Source organism: Ascaphus truei, unplaced genomic scaffold, assembly GCF_040206685.1.
Source record: "Ascaphus truei isolate aAscTru1 unplaced genomic scaffold, aAscTru1.hap1 HAP1_SCAFFOLD_758, whole genome shotgun sequence".
NCBI classification, from domain to species: Eukaryota; Metazoa; Chordata; class Amphibia; order Anura; family Ascaphidae; genus Ascaphus; species Ascaphus truei.
In genome coordinates, this window is record NW_027457093.1 from 164,692 (window position 1) to 182,676 (window position 17,985).

Below are 17,985 nucleotides of genomic sequence, written 5' to 3' on the forward strand. Positions count from 1 at the left end.
TAAACTTTATCTAATAAGTAAGTCAATTGGAGGCTTACGGCTTTAGAAGGAAATACAGCATTGGGGATATTATCTCAGATGCAGCATAGGTCGTCTCGTCTGCTTCTACCCGCTGGCGGCGTCCGCGAACGTCACTTCCGGATCGTGACGTCACTTCCCGCCGGAGCTGAGGATCATGAGAGTTCCCTTGCTTCTTTCCCTCCTCTACCAAGATGGCGGCGGAAGCCCGACTCGACGCGTTTCGACGTGATGACGTCTTCTTCATTTCATTTTTCCAAGATGTGCTGACCCATATACCAAACCTCCGGAACGAGCTGCATCACAGAGTACTATTGACTCACATGCCTATATTCCTGCTACTTTTGTGAGTAGGAACTCGTTATTCACTTTCACTTTTTATTGTTTATTACAATATTACACTATCCACTGTTTTTTTCTTTTTATGTGCATACGGCGACGCTCCCCTGGAACTTCTTCTACACCATTGCGGCAAGACTTCTGGAACAGTCTTTTGTCGGGGTCGAGTGATAAGTTGTTTTTGCCTTTATTTCACTGTCATTAATATTATTCACTGTATATTATTTGTATTTTGTTATCACTGCACAATTTTTGCATAAGATTTCACTTTCACTGCTTGTGGTGCAGTAGAGCGCAATCTAGTGTTTTTTTACATTCACTGGAATTACAGTAAGAAAGTATATATAAATATGATCACACGTCACAGACATTTCATATTACACTAGCGCCTGCACCCACAGCCCGGGCCTCCACCAGGGGGCGACAGCTGGGACTCCAGTCCTGGTGCAGAGGGGGCCTCCTGGAAGGTGCTACAGAGGGGGCCTGCTGGAGGCTGTCTTTAGGGCTGCCTGTCTAAAGAGGGAGGCTTCCCCGACAGGCACCTCTCTGGGCAGCTCTGCAGGCCCCCTTAATCTTCCAGGGAAGCAGGTAGGCGGTGGGCTCCTTTCCCCCCCACCCTTCTCTCTCCCCTCCTCTCTCCACCCCCCCCCCCAATTTCTCCTCTCACCTTCTCTCTTTCTCCCCCTCCTTTCCTCCCCCCTCCTCTTTCTCTCCCCCATCCCCTCTCTCTCCCCATTAGAGGATAAGGAGGAGGTGCTGCACGAGAGACATGTTGTTGTTTAAATGATAACAAATAGAAAGAATGTGAAATTATAATAGTAATAATCCCAGAAGGGCAGGACATTACCTGGCCATGAATGGACGTAATTAACATATATAAGCACAACGTAATGTATAGCAGCCAGAGAATCGCTTTATTTGGGAAAAATTACAAGGTGGAATTGTTGCTGTAAACTGATAAAATCGAGTCTGCAAACGTCACAGCACCTGGGGAATTCTGGGTAACCGCGGTTGCCGGCGCATGTTATCTGTTTGGTAAATCCTAATATACAGCAGCTTCACAAAATAGTGCCAGCGTTCATGAGGAAGAACAGGGGTATGGGGCTATTAGAAGGGCCATTATAGGGGATGTGAGCTGCTTATAGAGCATTGGGGTATAACCAGCCCCTAATAAAATCCCTGCATACTGTGTGTTCTGGGGAATTTGCTGTTATGTTTTTGGAGTTTAAGGGACTTATTAACCCTTTGAGTGCCACCGCCGCTACGGCACAGTGTGGTCATGTGATCACAGTGGCCATTTTGGAGGAAACAGATGAAGAGCGATCCTCCTCCATTTCCTCACTGGTTAGATCGCGCTCCATGGGAACACAGGAAGTGATCTAACCCGGAAAAACAACACGCACACACGTGTCACTATGTCCTGGGGCACGCACAGGGTTAAATCCGCTCTGAAGCAGTGTCCGAAAACTCCCATTCACGTGAGCTGAGCATTTGGAATAATCCCCTTAATGAGGCAGATGGGGAGATGGAGGGGAGGGGGGGCCATTATGCACAGAGGAAACGGTCCCAGAATTCCTGGCGCTGCCCCACGGTATCTTGTTTCTTTAAATTGATGATGTCATTTAAAAGGTGCAAACCCACGTAGTTATCCAAAGACAATCTCTGTAAAGAACGTTGATACTTTACCAAATGTAAACGGGCTAAAAGCAAAAAATTTGTTGATGGCCTTTAAATGGGTGGGATTGTCAATTGTTTCCTCGGCACTGAGCCCTCCCCCCCAATCCTAGGGCCAATCATAATAAGGGATGGAGAGAGGGGGCTATTCCTGTGCAAACACCTGTAGAACACAGTGACATCCCGCCCAAATCCCAGCTCCCCATGATGTGTGTGTATCAGTGTGTTACTAAATATGTGCAGTGGTAAAAGAGCATCAGATGCTGCATTAGGGCCCGAGGTTGACACCTTCTATTGAAGGCTAACCCGGAGATAACATCTGTTACATTTATCTTCTTTATACAGGTTTATTTCTCCTAGCTTCGGCGGTGGCGTCTTCCGGCTCCTCACGGCATCCTCCCGGCTTCCTCCCGGCTTCCTCCCGGCATCACCCCCTGCAAATCCCATCAACATGGCTGCGTGACGTCAAATGGGGCCACGTTGCCGCCCGGAGATTTACCAGGTAAACCCATAGCCCGGTAAAACCCATAAATAGCGGACTCGCGTTTTAACGGATCGCATTATTACGGGGTTTGTCTGTATGTGTGTGTATGTGTGTGTGTGTGTGTGTGTGTGTATATATATATATATATATATAGGGGCCATGCACACATATATGTATATATATATATGTAGCCCCGAGGTAAATTTACACTTTCTGGCCCCCCTCCGCGAGTGCCGTGTGGTAGCGGGTGCCGCCGGAGGCTGCGACGGACCCGCCGGCACTTCGCGAGGGTGGGGGCCAGTGCAGGGAGCAGCGCGAGGTATTGCGGTGCAGGCCGGTTGCCGGGGACGCGATCGGGCCGTCGCTAGGGCCGCGATCGCGTTGCCACCGGCCCGGCTTGTAAAGTAGAGGGCGGCGCCATTGCGCGTTAGCTCGCGCATGCGCAGTAGGCGGCAAGCGCAGGGAAGGCTCCAGACAGGTCGCGCATGCGCAGGTAGGATCCCCAGAGCTAGGGAGAGATCGCGCGAGGGCAGGCATAGGGAGACAGAGATCAGGTGCTCCATTGCGGCCAATAGGGCTGAAGGAAGCTCAGCCCGGGAAAATAGATACATTTTCCCGGGCTTTGCTCAGGCAGTCAGGCAGAGGAGAAGGAAGGAGTAGGAAGGGTGTAGGGAGCGCGTGGCTCCTGCACCAGGTAAGGGTTCTCCTTAGGTTCCCAGGCAGGTCCCAATTCCCGGTAAGGGCAGGGGGTAACTGAAGAGGGACGGCCCTAGATAGGGAAGGTCACCCTTAGGTGTGTAGGTGCAGGTTTGGCAGTGCCACAGCGGGTAGTGCTGTGCGCACTGGCAAATAGGCACAGAGTGTGTGCAGTGGATTTGCTGCGGGGATTCAGGTGGCTGTGTACGAATGCAGCTGTGTGTGTGTGTTGCTGCATGTGCTGGGCGCAGTGTGTGCAGCGTGGGTGGATGTCTGCAGGCTGACGGTGAGAGCTGTGTGTCTGCTGCAGGCTGTTAGGAGTAGCAAGTAGTTAGTAGTTACAGATAGGACTGGGTAGCTAGGGGAGGGGGCAGGTTATTACTCCGCAGGCCCTAGGAGTTTTCCCCAAGCCACCCCAGGTTGCGGTTCATCAGGGACAGGCCCTAGGTTAGGGTTCCTGTCACGTTAAGGGATAGGGATAGCGGCGGTTGCTGTTCCCGTGAGACGGTGTGTTACCGAGAGACGGTTGTGTTCCCGTGAAGCGGTGGGACCCTCGTTGGGGTCCTGGAGAAGTACCTGGATAGGATCAGACGGAGGCTTCGCACGTCTGACCCTTTTAGAAGAGTGTAGCAGGCCCGAGCATCGGAGTGCTCGGAAGGTATTTCTACACATGTGCTCCAACAGGCCTAATAGATAATTTAGTGACTGCGCAGTCACCCACGACCTCCGTAGGAGTACGGGACATTGGGTGTGGGGGATCACAGGACACTGGGTGTGAACACCAGACATTGGGCTGAGGTGATATGGTTAAGGTGATGCGGATAGAGCATGATGTTATGTAATGTGTTATATGTTCTCAAGTAAAGTGTTAGTTATTGTTTTATCGTATACGTGTGTTATTGTATTTCTTACCCAGGGCTATCTTTCATAACGGGGATCCTGGGTAAGTGGAGGCGCTGCACCAGGTAAATGGTAAGGGTTTCCCCAGGCGCCCAGCTAGCGGAGGCTCAAATCTCCTGGAGCCACAGGTGTTATACAGTTACCAGTAGTCCCTTAGAAGAGGTGTGCCGCAAGGAAAGGGACCGGTTAGACCACAGGGGCCAATGTGAGATTGGGTGGGTCAGGCCGGTTCACAAAAAAGGCTACATTTGGAGGCGCTGCTGAGATATCAGACCTGGGGTGCCCTGTATGTTTTTTTTCTAAATTGTGTCCTATTTTTGTTCCACCATGTGGGTGCTCTCAAAGCAGGAGGTCTACGCATGGGCCTTGAAAGTGAACGTGACTCCTAACCGCGTGGTTGCCGTGGGGGCAGTCCCGGCTGGCGTGCCCTTGTTAGATGTCCAGGCGCAGGTTCGGAAGCTCCCTGGACTGGCGGGTACGTGGGTCAGAGGGCAAAGGTATGATGACACCGTGCAATGGAGTACTGTCCTGATATATGCAGGCCAGACCCTAAGCGAGGAAGATGGCCCTAAATTCTTAAATTTGCCCGGGGGTCCGACCGATGGGTGCCCCTTTATCTACCCTGACTTGGCAGTATCTGCCTGCACCGAGAGCCCTATTGACATTGACAGTGAGCCCCACCCAAAATGGCGACTCCCGCCAAATCACCATGGCACGTGTGCGGCTGACTGCCAGCCTGCACAGAAGAATGTTGCAAACCCCTGCCCAGGACTGGCGGGAAAACCAGAGCCCCGCCCCCACACTGTGAGTGACTCAGTACCGAGTTCGCAACATTCCCCAAAAGACTGTGCTGCTCCTCCTCTAGAGTCCACCAGGGGGAGGGAGTGTCGTGAGCAGAAATCAGCCATTTCTGTTCCCCCTAAGGAAAGCAAGGGATGCCGAGAAAAGCACCCTTGGCTGTATAGAATCGTACGGGCCCCCCATTTAGTCTTGCCAATGGTGGTGTGCCCGTGTGCGTTAAAAGAATGGAAGGTGACGGGTGGCTGGATGGACGGAGCATCTGAGTCACCAGTTGCCCTCACGATGACCGTGGTAGACGGGGAAGAATGCCTGTACGGCCGTCTGAATGAATGTGAGTGTGCCGTTGGGGAGCTGACCCAAGGGCCTAAGTGTCCTGACTGTGCGGCGCAGTTCCTGCAACCCAAACCGCCAGCGGCAGAGGACACTGTTGCAGAAATGGAGTGTTCCCTCCCCGAGGATGAGAGAGACTGCCAGGGGTTACACCCTGATGTGTATGAGCCCTGGAAATTGCCAGGAATAGAGGTCACGGTGCTAATGTGCCCCTGCCTGAGTGAAGCCCTTAAAGAGGGAGTCGAACCGTCCCAGTTACAGCTAGGTTTCAGGTCAACTGAGGTGGACGGAGAAACGTTTACCCAGTGTTTTGGCCTCAAATGTGGCTGTTCCCGGAGGGAGGCACTGGCGTGGGAGCCTCAATGTGAGTGTTGCGGGGCCTGGTTCCTAAAGCCTATCCTACCCCAGGCGGCGGAACCAGCAGAGAAAGAAGAGGAGGGGCTGTGTGCCCAAATGGACTTTCCAGACGCTGAACCGGAGCCGCTGAAGGCAGAGCTCCAGATGTCGGAACCCCAGATGTCGGTTCCAGACCCGGTTCCCGAGCAGGAACCACCGATGCCAGAACCACAGATCCCGGAGGCCCAGGGTAAGGTGTTTGTACCCCCGCCCATGTGTGGTGATTCTAGCGACCAACCGAGAGTGGTGATGCGCCTGCCGGCGGACCACTCCAGTGAGGTCACTGAGCCAACCACCTCAACTGATGCAGACCATGATGTGGGCCCGTGTGACCTGCAACGGCCAGTCCGGCCTACCACCGAGGTACCAGCGGTCCCAGGCTTGGGATCAGTACCTGCCGACAACGATAGGGGTAAGTTGACTGCCCCAAGGGGTGTCGGGTGTGAGCTCCCCGGTGATCGTGGAGCCTGGTGACTCCAAAGGTAGGGTCACCCGGGCGATGGGCTCACCCCGTCATCGCGTCCTGGTGGAGGTGTCTCCCCCAGAAGATCTCTGCAGATCATGGAACGAACTCGACCTCATCAAGGTATCCGGTGTAGCGGACCGGAGCGACACATACTCCTGCACGAGGAGTCTCCAAGCTCGGCCTTCCCGAGACCCGGGCCTGCACGAAGAGGTTGTGCTGCCCAACGATGGTGTCACCGTTAAAGGGATTGCTGGAGCGGACAAAGACTGTGTTGAGACCGCTCTGGTAGTTGTGGCCTCTCCCAGGTGCGCGATGGAGCGCTATGTTCACCATGTGGTGGACCGAGGCAAGAGACTGAGCCTCCCTGTCTCCCGTGAGACGAGACCGGAGGATCCGGCAAGGGGGAGAAGGTGGGCTGGTGCAAGGGACTGGTCTTGAGCTCCAAAAGACTCACAGGAGTCAAGGTGGGATACCCTCACCCAATCAGTTAGGGGCACTCCACTCTGAGACTCAGCTGGCCTCGGGTATCCATGCGGGTATGTTGGGTACCAGTGAAAAAATGCCTAATGTATGTGAAGTAACAGTTACAATGCATTTTCCATTATATAATCCTCTGTTGCATGGTTGCTACCCAAGCGAGGTCGTTGGGATTCTGCGAGGGGGTGAATGTAGCCCGGAGGTAAATTTAGGCTAAACCATAATACTGAGTTGTGACCATGCAGCAAGCTTAAGCCTATAGGGAACCATGTTAAAAATGGTTATTGAGGCAAAAAGTGACACTGTGTGCTCATTTGCATGTCATTTCCCAGAATCCCTTGCTGCAGTGGAAGTGCTGTATGCTGGGTGATAATGGGGAAAGGCGGGGTTGCAGACCTGCCTAAGACATGCAGATGAGCATACAGTTATATTTGCATATTTGCTTTCCTGTGGAGGGTTTTTGTCACTTTTTTTACTCACCATAACTTAACTCAGTATTATGGTTTAGCCTATCCCATAGCCTCTCTTGCATTCCCAGTAAAATCAACCCCACACTGATGAGACCCATCAAGGTCGAAACGGCTGTCTGTGGGTGGTTTTCTGGGTATGCACCTTAACCCTGGCTGTGCTCAAAGCTGTGACCATGCAGCAAGCTTAAGCCTATAGGGAAACATGTTAAAAATGGTTATTGAGGCAAAAAGTGACACTGTGTGCTCATTTGCATGTCATTTGCCAGAATCCCTTGCTGCAGTGGAAGTGCTGTATGCTGGGTGATAATGGGGAAAGGCGGGGTTGCAGACCTGCCTAAGACATGCAGATGAGCATACAGTTATATTTGCATATTTGCTTTCCTGTGGAGGGTTTTTGTCACTTTTTTTACTCACCATAACTTAACTCAGTATTATATATATATATATATATATAGTGGCAGGACGGCCTCGCGGCGGGGTCAGTAAGACGCTTGACACGATGGGAAACTTTAAACACTAGTGGTTTATTAGCCACAACCAAAATAAGTACGGGTGCACTGTCCCTTTAAGAAACTACTTTCTTGCAAATTAAAGCCTAGTCCTGTTAGGGACACTAACTCACTTCTTGAGCCCTTACTAACAGGACAGCCAGCTAATCTGGTCATGCCCAAAACATGCTACACAAACGATAACCAATAAGCATAATAAGAATAAAGTCTTATCTGTTTTTCAGCTCCAACAGCAAACAGGAACACGGTTCCAGGGAGCAGGCTGTGTCTAGCCTCGCAGCAATCTGTATCTTTATCCTGGGTTGGGGTCCCAGCTGGTCCCAGCAGCCTAGCTCCTCGCAGCACTGGGGGACCAGAGCAGCAACAGCTGCTACGGCTTCCAAGCCGGGAGAGTTCTCTCCACCTTCCTGTGGAAAAACAAGCTCACCTTGTGTGAGCAACTTCTTGCTTTTTAAAGCACTTGTTTCACTGATAGTTCAGCCCCTGTTTAATTAGGCTGCAGATGTGCTTTCTCTGTCTGAGGAGATTAACACTCAGTGATCTGGCTGCAGCATCTCTCCATTCACTGTCACAGCCCACTGAGTCAGTGACTCTGTCACATATCCCTCTCCCCAGCGAAACATTGTCCTGTGGAGCGGCCCGTGCACCATTCCCGTGCACCAGCATCTTCGTCGCCAATGTCTGAAGTCGGCCCTTCCCTCCCCCTTTTTTTTTCTTGCCTTCCAATTTAGGCATTTTCTTTTTTGGGTAATTACCAGGCCATTTGGGCCTGAACACTCATCCTTCTCTACCTCTTTCTCTTGTGCCGTCCTGAGTCTAGGGTTGAAGCTCCGCCTTTGTTGTGTCCCCTTTTGCAAATGTCCCCAAGCCTCCTGCTGTCTATCAGCTATCTCTGCCTTCTTCCTCTTGGGCTCAGAGTCTCCCTTACCCTGTAGAAGAGCCAAGACCTCAGTTAGCTCATAGTATTCACTCACCAGTGCTTGTCCTGCTTCTCCCTCTGTTTTTTGACCTTCCTCAAAGGTTTTTTGTACTTCTTCGTCTGAATCAGAAGTCTTCCTGGCCCTTTTCTTAGAAGAACCCACACAGATTAAAGCTTCCCATAATACAGAGCTGTCAAACTTTCTCTTATCTTCCGGGCTCTTTTCCAGCTTTTGTTCCTCACCATTTTCTTTAGCTTCCTCTTCATTTTCAACAGAACCAGCACTACCAGTAGTAAAAGAGGCCCATGGTGTAATGCCTTCTTTCTTTCTCCATCAGAAGTGGCCCCTTCACCTTCTGTTTCAACAGTCTGTGCTGTGTCTCCCATTACATTTTCTGTAGGAGAGGTCTCTATAGACTCATCAGGAGAAGAGGGCGAACTGTCTCCTCCATCTACCTCTGCAGGATCACGAGACTCCAATGAGACAGGTACTTGTTCTGTCACATACTCTGCCTTTGTCTCTTCTTCCTTCTTTCCTTTATGCTTCTTGCCTGAAAGCTTCTTTAAACCTGATCCAGTGAAAAGCTTCCTTAGAGGGCTACCTTGAAGCTTAGCCTTCTCTTGTGAAGACAGTAACTCCGCTTCAGTGGTGATGGCTTCTGGACCTTTCTCCATCAGCGTATTTTTAGTGTTGGTTTTCACCTCATTTATCTTTATAACTTCAATTTGGGTGGGGGTCTTATCAACCCTAAGTGCACCCCATGATGCCGCTCTATTACCGTCGGCAGACTCGTAGGCTTGGGCCTTTCTTTCTTGTCCCTTTAATTTACTCTGTTGGGAGTGTTGCTGGATAACCTGTGATGTCTTTCTCATCTTATTTTCCAACTGAGCAGTGTCCAACATAGCCACATGCTCAGTCTTTAGGGCCTCGAGTATCTCGTCCAGGTCACGCTTTTGTTTCTCCGCCAACTTGCGGCCAGCACGCTCAGACTCCAGGTCCTTCCTCAGGTCATGAAGCTGTCCTTCTGCATATCCTTTTTCACTCAGTGCCGCTGCCAGTTCATCCTCTTTGGTATTGAGTCGCGACTCCACATCTCTTAGCAGGTTCAGCGCAAGGCTTAAATCTGTTTATTTTCCTCTATTTCTGACCTGCAATTGCCTGTGCTCCTCCCAGACATTGTCCAGCTCCAGCTGCAGTCGGTCCCTCTCATTAGCCGTGTCGTCCAGCAGCCTGTGGGTATCAGCCATCTCGATTTCATAGCGCAATGTCAGGCAAGCCACCTGACGGACGGTCACCTCCTCCCTCTCGGCGAGTTGTATTTTGCGCTCAGCAATCTGCGTCTGCAGCTCTTCAATTTGATCCTGCAAATCCCCTCTCAGGGCCTTCACCTCTTTCCGGTGCTTGCTCTGGGCTTGCGTCAGCGCTGCCTTCATCTTTTGGAGCTCTGTAGTTTTTGTCGCCAGTATCGCCGCTGCTTCTGTTTTCCAGGCTTCTTTCTCCTTGGCATACTGACTCATGGAGATGGAGTTGCCTCTCTGCTTCTCCAGCTCTTGCTCCAGTCTCTGGACCTTTTCGCGCTCCCTCTCACACAGAATCACCTGGCTTTCAAGCTCCGCCCCCAGCGATGCTCTTGTGGCATACAGCGTGGCCCTCAGCTCCTCATGCTGTTCTGTGGGGACATACTGGGTACTCAGCCGTTCCTGTAGCACTTGCTGCTTCTCCTTGGCCGCTTGCAGACTTGCATGTAGCTCTTGCAGCTGGCTATGCCATAGGTGCGCTGCTTGTGTGTGCTGCGCCAGGGAGACACGTTGCATCCTCTCTGCATTCTGCAGTGCTTCCTGCACCTCTAATTTTTCTTGCGCCAATTGCGCCTTCACTTTCTGCGCTTGGTGAAGCTTCTCAGTCCCATCACTGACCTGACCGGTCAGGTTTAAAACCTCTTCTTTCAGGTTTATATTCTCCATTTTCACAGTCTCTATATCCCTTAGGACCGTCTCATTGGCTTTCTTCAAAGTACCCAGCTCTGTTTTGAGCGCGCTAGCTTCTTGGTGAGAAACTTCTAAGTCTTTGATGAAGTTTTGCACATCTCGGTGGCTTGCTGACGCCTGTTGTCCTGATATCGCAGGCTCAAGTGGTTCGGTCACTTCCTCTGTGACTTGAGAAATATTTTTATTTTTCTTCTTTCTCTTTGTTTTATTAGTTCCAGAGACATCAGTGGTACTGGGCACACACACACACTGGACACTTTTGCAGCTTCCATCTGCGGGTACGTCTCTCTTCTCGGGGCCACATATGCGTTGTCATCATAATCATCATATGGCCTGAAGGGACACTGTTTTGTATGGTTATGTACATTGCAAAACTGACAAATGACGGTGGCCATTTTAAAACCCCGTTTTTTTTTTCCACGCCCGACGAGGCAGACTTTGCACAACACACGTAAGTTGTTCTTGCTTTACAATATTTGAACCTTCTGGGTTCTTCTTAGGGCAACTTCTTTGCAAAAATTCATTTTCACTTTCTTTTTTTAACAGACAGGGCAACCTTTGCTCACAGCACTTGCTAGCTGCAAATTCACTCACTTCAGCAAAAGGCATTAGCTTTACACAGCAATCCTTTCATACCCGACGGGGCAAAATTTACACTCAGCACTTGCTAGCAGTAACTTCCATGCTTCAGCAAAAATCATATTTTTTTTCCCGCTTGAGTTCAGTGTCTCAACACATCTTCATCTACTGACCCCCAGAGGCGTAGCATCCCACTTCTGACACCACCTGTGGCAGGACGGCCTCGCGGCGGGGTCAGTAAGACGCTTGACACGATGGGAAACTTTAAACACTAGTGGTTTATTAGCCACAACCAAAATAAGTACGGGTGCACTGTCCCTTTAAGAAACTACTTTCTTGCAAATTAAAGCCTAGTCCCGTTAGGGACACTAACTCACTTCTTGAGCCCTTACTAACAGGACAGCCAGCTAATCTGGTCATGCCGAAAACATGCTACACAAACGATAACCAATAAGCATAATTAGCCACAGAACGGTATCATCTATTTATTTTTTGATTATTGAAGCTCGGCTAGCACGGTACTGATACCTCTACATGTATATATATATATATATATATATATATATATATATATATATATATACATGTATATACATGTAGAGGTATCAGTACCGTGTTAGCCGAGCTTCAATAATCAAAAAATAAATAGATGATACCGTTCTGTGGCTAACGAAATGCTTTTATTTGTGCGAGCTTTCGAGATACACTGATCTCTTCTTCCGGCGATGTTACAATGAATGAAGCAAAAGGTAACCTTAAAAACAGTGTCTCTTGGAATGTTATCTGTGCTGTTCCTTCCCCCGGTGTGGATGTGTTTTATGGCTAGAGGTGTCAAAAGGTTACTGTGAAAGCAAGTGAAGAAAGAGTGTGTATGTGTATCAGTGTGAATCAAAATGAATGGAGAGCCCACAGTATATACAGTGCTTTACACAAGGTGTGTGTGGAGTGGGACTGGATATAAATGGTGTGGGTGGGTGTGGAAATGTGAGAGTTAGTAGCACAACTAAAAGTGTGTGTGGATACTTAGTGGTCCCTATTGGTGTATAGGGATGGAAAAACAAGGAGTATTAGTATGTGTGAGAGACAGCTGTGTGTGCATACATATAGCACAGTATGCACAGACATGGCCTTTAGCGCTTATGGGACGAGAGTTCACTACTGTCAGTAATGACTCATAAAATTTCGATCTCTGTTTAGGCCACTGCTAAGTGTCCCGAACAGTTGCATAAATTTGTATTCATGCAACGTCTCTCTTTCGGGGTTTTAAGATTACCTTTGAGTATGGCAACCCTCAGAACGTTCATCTTATGGCCAGAGTCATAGAAATGTTCGCCAACAGGACTGTCTCTTGTTCCGCGTGTGATGCTGTGGCGATGCAGGTTCATTCTCTTGTTTAGCCCCTGTCCTGTCTCACCTATGTAGTAGCAGCCCCCTGGGCATTTCATGCACATGATGAGGTACACGACATTGCTGGAGGAACAGGTGAACCCTCCTCTGATTTTGTATTCCCGATTCTTGTGTGGTATTTGTATTGTGTCCGCTGTGTAGAGCATTGCGCAGGTTTTGCATCTTGGGTCCTGGCATGGTTTTGTCCCGCATTCAGTTGTACTGCTGAATACTTTACTCCTCACCATAATATTCTTGAGATTATGGGGTTGTCTGTATGATAATAAGGGTGCTTCAGGGAAGACCTGTTGCAGTCTTGTATCTTCCTGGAGGATGGGTTGTAGTTTCCTGGCGATCTTGCGTAGGGCTCCTAGGTGTGGGTTATATGTGACCACCAAAGGAACCCTGTCGCTTGTCTCCTTCTGTTTGTATTCAAGGAGATCACTTCTTGGTATTCTGGTGGCTTTGTGAATTTGCTGGTCTACAATTCTGTAGTTATATCCACGGTTTATAAAGTCTGATCTCAAGGCTTTAATCCGCTAGTCTCTGTCTGCTGTGTCGGAGCATATCCGGTTGTATCGTATGGCTTGACTGTAGATGGTTGCATGTTTGGTGTGTGTCGGGTGGAAACTGTTGTCCCTCAAATAGCTGGCTCTGTCTGTAGGTTTGCGGTATACAGAAGTCTGTAGTTGGTTGTTTTTTATAGTAATGGTGGTGTCTAGAAAATGTACTTCATCCGGGGAATGGGTGAGTTTGAGGTTGATGGTCGGGTGGAAAGTATTGAAGTTGTCATAGAACTGTAGGACAGGGGGGCGCAAACTTTTTTCCCTGCGCCCCCCTGACGGCTGTCCCCTCGCTCCCGCGCCCCCCCCAACCCCAACTTACCCGCGCTCCGGCGTAATGACGTCACGTTGCCATAGCAACGTGACGTCACATGACCTCGCAGCGTCATTTTGACGCCGCGTTGCCATGGCGCCGCAGGGAGGAAGCCGCCGGAGCCACGGTAAGTTAGGTTTACAGAGGCCCTGCAGCTCTCCCGGCACTTAATTTAAGTGCCTTCGGGAAGCGCGCGGGGCCTCTGTAAACCCCGCGCCCCCCGTCGGCAGTGTCGCGCCCCCCCTGGGGGTCGCGCCCCACGGTTTGCGCACCGCTGCTGTAGGAGGTCCTGTTCGCCAGAGGTCCAAATCAGGAGGATGTCATCGATGTAGCGAAGGTATGTAAGGGGTTTCAAGTGACAGGTGGACAGAAAGTCACTTTCCAGTTTTGCGCAGAACAGATTGGCATACTGTGGCGCCATCCGAGTACCCATAGCAGTCCCGGTTGTCTGGAGGTATGTGTCATTTCCAAATGTGAAGTAGTTATGGGTCAGAATAAATTCAATGCATTTAGTCACTGTCTCTGTGAGTGGCTCCTGCGATCCCAGAAAGTATCTGCAGGCTGAAATCCCATCCTCGTGGGGGATGTTTGTATAAAGTGACTCTCCGGAAATAGTTGCTAGTAGTGTTCCTGTAGGGAGGGGGCCAATGACATTCCGTTTGTTTAGCAGGTCGGTGGTATCCTGGCTATAGCTGGGTGTGTTCCTGACAAGTGGTTTTAGAATGCCCTCCACCCAGCCAGAAATATTTGTATATGTATATGTATATGTATAAATATAAATATGTATATGTATAAATATCTAATAAGTAAATGTACAGGTTAATAAAAGCTTCAGTCAGACTTAGAACTTTGCAACTAATATTGACAGATTTACTATAAATCATTCTTCCTGCTATTACACAGGTTATTAAGAATTTATATTAGCGTTAGGGACCCCTGAATTGTGGTCTGCCGTGACGTTGGCTCATGGGCTTACAACAATTTTGGCCAAAAATGTCAAACTAAAAGACCATTTTACTTAATAGATATTTATACATATATTTTTAGGCACTGTACCGTGTATGATTTTCACTGGATGTGCTAAAACTGAGCTGTGTCTGTGTTTTATGTGCTGTCTCTGGTTTTAAATATATATTGCCATGCTCAGTAGCACTCCTCTGTGACATTCATATGCTTATATATATGTTGTGGTTATTTTGGGGGTTCAATAGGAGCTTGTTAGGTGTCCAGTATATTTTACAATTGTGTTTCAGCTAGTCCTGGCTGATTGGAGGTTGGCAACCTCCTACTTAATTTAAGCTCACCCCCTCCCACATTTAAATGGTTAAGGGCTCACTCCATAGCATCTTCCACACAGGGGAACTTGTTTGCTTGCAGGATGGTTGTGACATCTCTAATACAGAGTGCCTTTCCTGGTAATGTACAGGTTAATAAAGGCTTCAATCAGACTTAGAACTTTGCAACTAATATTGACAGATTTACTATAAATCATTCTTCCTGTTATTACACAGGTTATTAAGAATTTATATTAGCGTTAGGGACCCCTGAATTGTGGTCTGCCGTGACGTTGGCTCAGGGGCTTACAACAATTTTGGCCAAAAATGTCAAACTAAAAGACCATTTTACTTAATAGATATTTATAGATATATATTTAGGCACTGTACCGTGTATGATTTTCACTGGATGTGCTAAAACTGAGCTGTGTCTGTGTTTTATGTGCTGTCTCTGGTTTTAAATATATATTGCCATGCTCAGTAGCACTCCTCTGTGACATTCATATGCTTATATATATGTTGTGGTTATTTTGGGGGTTCAATAGGAGCTTGTTAGGTGTCCAGTATATTTTACTAACAAGACTCACCTGGCCTGTTATGCCTGCACCAATCTGCAGTGTCTCCCTGTAGCTCTTCCTGTCCCGCCTCCGTTCCTGATTGGACCTTCCTGCTTTATCTAGCTCCTCTCTGCTCTCAGTCTTTGCTCGACATAGTCTCTGTATGGAAGTACTTCTGGATTCTCTCAGTGTTTTCACAGGTTCTGACGCAGCTCGTACGACTACCCCTTCTGGCTCTCGATCTCGGCACTCCTTGGAGAACGCTCACTCTGGTAACCCCTTGAACACGGCTTGGACTACGACCTATCTCCACTCTCCACTCCCTGACTTCGGCGAGGCATCAATCACTCTATCTCTACAACCAGTACCGGCAAGTATTGTCTACCTTACTACACCTGGCCTGGCAACGCTTCATACCACACTCCGGACACGCTCCCTTTGCTGCGGGTGCGTGTATTACCACTTCCCCTTCAGCTCAGGGGACGGGTCTGGTCTGCGGGCAGCACCGGCGTAACACTTAAATACCTTATTGCACAATGCATATAATTGTACATTATTTCTAACGCGATCCGCTTATAACGCGATGTGATTGTTTGGACCCCAAGCACAGCGTTATACAAATATCAAATATCACAGCCTATCAAATATACTGTGCATCTATCTTGCCTTTGAAGATTTAAAGGGGCTATTCCCCCTGCATGTTTTGTAATTATTTCCCTCTCTCTCTGTACACTAGGGCAGTCCTCTGACTGAGTCACTGATTGAGCCACCTGTGCTGAAGCAGGGATATCCTGAAAACCTGACCTGTTGGTGGCCCTTGAGGACGGGAGTTGGCCGCCCCTGCAGTAGTGCGTCTGTTTTCACCTCTCTGCTTTTCCCTTATCTCTACAGTAAGGGGGTTGAGCTGTACATACATACATATTTAGGAAGACGCATTTTTTTATATGCATTGGGTTTTGTTATACAGTATGCACTGGGGTTTGTTTATATGCATTGTTTTTTTTTTTTTTTTTTTTCAGTATGTATTGTATATTTTTTATAAGCATTGTTTTTTTAGTACACCGAGAGGGTGCGTGTGTAGTGAGAATGAGAGGGAGCATATGTGTGAATATAACCATTAGTGTGTGTATCTGAGTGAGTGTGTCACTGTCTGACAGTTACTGTGTTTGTAAAGCATAATGAGAATTGTGATTGTGCGTGTGTATGTATATATGTATATCTATATAAAACATACAATATATACATATATATTTATATATATATTTCTCAAACCGTCGTATGTGTGTTTGTCTGTCTGTCCTGTGTCTCCCTGTGTCTAGGGGCAATCGCATTGGACCTTTGGCCCGTCACTCCACCTCAGGCCAATGAGATGGCTCCCTTGGCCCGCCCGCCCCCGCACACCTCTCATTGGCCGGTGTGGTCACACACACACACACTCACTCACCCCGCGTGCTCCTCTCCAAGATGGCCTACCACACAATGTGCAGCAGCCTAGGTAAGACAGTACACACTGCGCCTCACACCCCCTCGCAGGCGTGCCGCCTCACACCTTACACCCTGCACCTTACACCCTGCGCCTCACACCTTACACCCTGCGCCTTACACCATACACATCACACCCCTCCTGCCTCACACCCCTCCCGCAGGCGTGCCTCCTCACACCTTACACCCTGCACCTTACACCCTGCGCCTCACACCTTACACCTCACACCCCTCCTGCCTCACACCTTAAACCCCTGCCGCAGAACACCCCTGCGCGTCCCACCTCAACCGCCCAGGAACAAGTGGCGGAGAAGCCGGCCGCGGGAGCTCACCATTACCTCCCGCCTCAGGCCAGGACCCCACATGGCGCTTCCTGCCGCCGCCTGCACGCGCCTCCATTGGCCGGACGACCCATCGGGGGAGCAAGCGGCCGGCGGGGGGGAAGCGGGCGAACCCTCTGGGAATGGGGGGGGAGGAGAGGCCCGAGCCATCGGAGAACAAGCAGGGGGGGCGGCCAGCCATCGAGCCAGCAGGGGAACGGACGCCCGGATGGGGGGGGGGCAAGCGGATACATAAATTATGACAATACATATGCCCCCTGCTCCCCCCTTCCCCCCTCCCCCTTCCTCCCCTTCCACTCCCTTCACCCCCCCAACTTCACCCCAACCTCCACTCCCTCCCCTCCTCCCCCTCCACCCCACCTCCCTCCACCCCCCCTCCACTCTTTCCCCCCCCTCCACTCTTTCCCCCCCTACACTCTTTCCCCCCCTACACTCTTTCCCCCCTACACTTTTTTCCCCTCCCCCTTCCACCCCTCCTCCCCCTTCCCCCCCTCCTCCTCCCCTTCCACTCCCTTCACCCCCCCACCTTCATCCCCCAATCCACACCCTCCCCCTACTCCACCTCCTCCCCCTCCACTCTTCCCCCTCCCACCCCCCTCCACTCTTCCACCCCCCCTCCACTCTTCCCCCCTCCACTGTTTCCCCCCCTCCACTGTTTCCCCCCTCCACTCTTCCCCCCCCATCCACTTTTCCCCCCATCAACTCTTTCCCCCCCCTCCACTCCCTCCCCCTCCAATTCACATCTCCCTCCCCCACCCCCCTCCACTCTTCCACCCCCCTCCACTCTTTCCCCCCTCCACAGTTCCCCCCTCTACTCTTTCCCCCACTCCACTTTCCCCCCATCCACTTTTCCCCCCATACACTCTTTCCCCCCCCTCCACTCTCTCCCCCCTCCACTTCACCCCTCCCTCCACTTCACTCCTCCCCCCCTCCACTCTTTCCTCCCCTCCACTCTTTCCCCCCCCTCCACTCTTTCCCCCCCTCCACTTCACCCCTCCCTCACTTCACCCCTCCCTCCACTT

General features: G+C 50.1%; 1 long non-coding RNA gene across 1 annotated transcript; it reads left to right on the forward strand.

The window, feature by feature from the left end:
- Positions 1-893: 893 nt before the first annotated feature.
- LOC142486157 (uncharacterized) lies at positions 894-15,505 on the forward strand. Its single transcript, XR_012798827.1, has 3 exons — positions 894-945; positions 2,377-2,533; positions 15,341-15,505. It is a non-coding gene; the product is annotated as an uncharacterized LOC142486157 (long non-coding RNA).
- The last annotated feature ends 2,480 nt before the right edge of the window (positions 15,506-17,985 follow it).